Raw genomic sequence first — 1,386 nt, 5'->3', positions numbered from 1 at the left:
AAAGGGGAAGGAAAAGGGGAAGGAAAAGGGGAAGGAAAAGTTAAAATATACATATATAGACAAAGTACCCAAGGGACAGAAATCTAACCAAAAACTTTTGCATTATTATTTGATAAATTTTCATGCTTTTTCATTTTTTAATATGTTTTTCATTTAGATTTGCATGAGAATTATAAAAATGCAAAGAATCGTACTAATGCCCAGAAAATGTTTCAGTCTTTGAACTGGGTTTTGCTTTGTCTTATCCCCTTGCACTTAGCTCCCTTACTGTTTTTAGAATTCTGGGCACATTCATCCTCTCCTGAAACTAGATCATTTATTAACTCACTGACTTCTGTTCCAGTTGCTGAAACTAGATGGATTTTGAGTATCTACTCAGTTCTGTTCCATAATCGATCCGTTCATCATTTTGTTTGCTGGAATGAGATGAAGTTTGGAAAGTGAATAAGTACATTGGTATATGATTATTTGTATACAATTCTGCCTTTTATTAGTAAGTTTGCATAAATTAGGCAAAATATACAAATAATTCATCCACCCCTTACTCACTTTCAATCTCATTTTTTTCCAAAAGCTGTTACAATGACCATAAAAAAAATTAATATATTTTTTGAGCAAAAGTAACAGTAATATTTCATGTGCCTTATGTATGATATATGCAGTTGTGAATGTGAACTTATGGGTATATGTGAGTATGAGCTCAGCAAATCCCTACAATGTATTTGAAAATGTATTCAAACAAGCGAGATTTGCTGACTTACTGTTTTCTTTCTATAGCATTATCTGATTTGGTTTAGGAAGACTTGAGAGAGGAAAATGCCTGATTTCCAATGAGAAATTATATTTCTTTGCCTTGGAGACTGCCTGATCAGCTACATGTATTTAAGTGTGAGGTTCTAATGATAATCTTTTTGTCTTGGATTTGCTGATTTGTTCATTTTATTCTTTGGTGCATAAATGAAACAACTATCAGAATAGCTGAGCATTTGTACTATTTTTGCGGAGCATGTGTTAGAGAGGTTTATATGAAAAATTTGTCATTGTATCTGACAACACACTTTGGAAATAATCCTCCCTTTCTCCCACAGCTGGTCACATGTAGATTTTGTCTAGACTTTTCTCATATATATCTTAACTTTATAAAAGACAAATTAATTGGTATATACAAAAAACTCCTGTGAGATTAAATTCTGAGAAACGTGGGCAACTTTCCTAAAAATTCAAAAATACCCTATATAGAGGTAAATTGTACATATCAGGAGGAAATCTGATTTCACTCCCTTTTTTTTTGTTTTAGTACTCTCAAACAAGATTCTCCAAGTTAAGTACGTATATCCAAAAAGAAAGAAGGAAGGAAGGAAGGAAGGAAGGAAGGAAGGAAGGAAG

This window comes from Meleagris gallopavo, chromosome 3, assembly GCF_000146605.3.
Source record: "Meleagris gallopavo isolate NT-WF06-2002-E0010 breed Aviagen turkey brand Nicholas breeding stock chromosome 3, Turkey_5.1, whole genome shotgun sequence".
NCBI lineage: Eukaryota > Metazoa > Chordata > Aves > Galliformes > Phasianidae > Meleagris > Meleagris gallopavo.
This window is presented reverse-complemented; position numbering follows the sequence as displayed.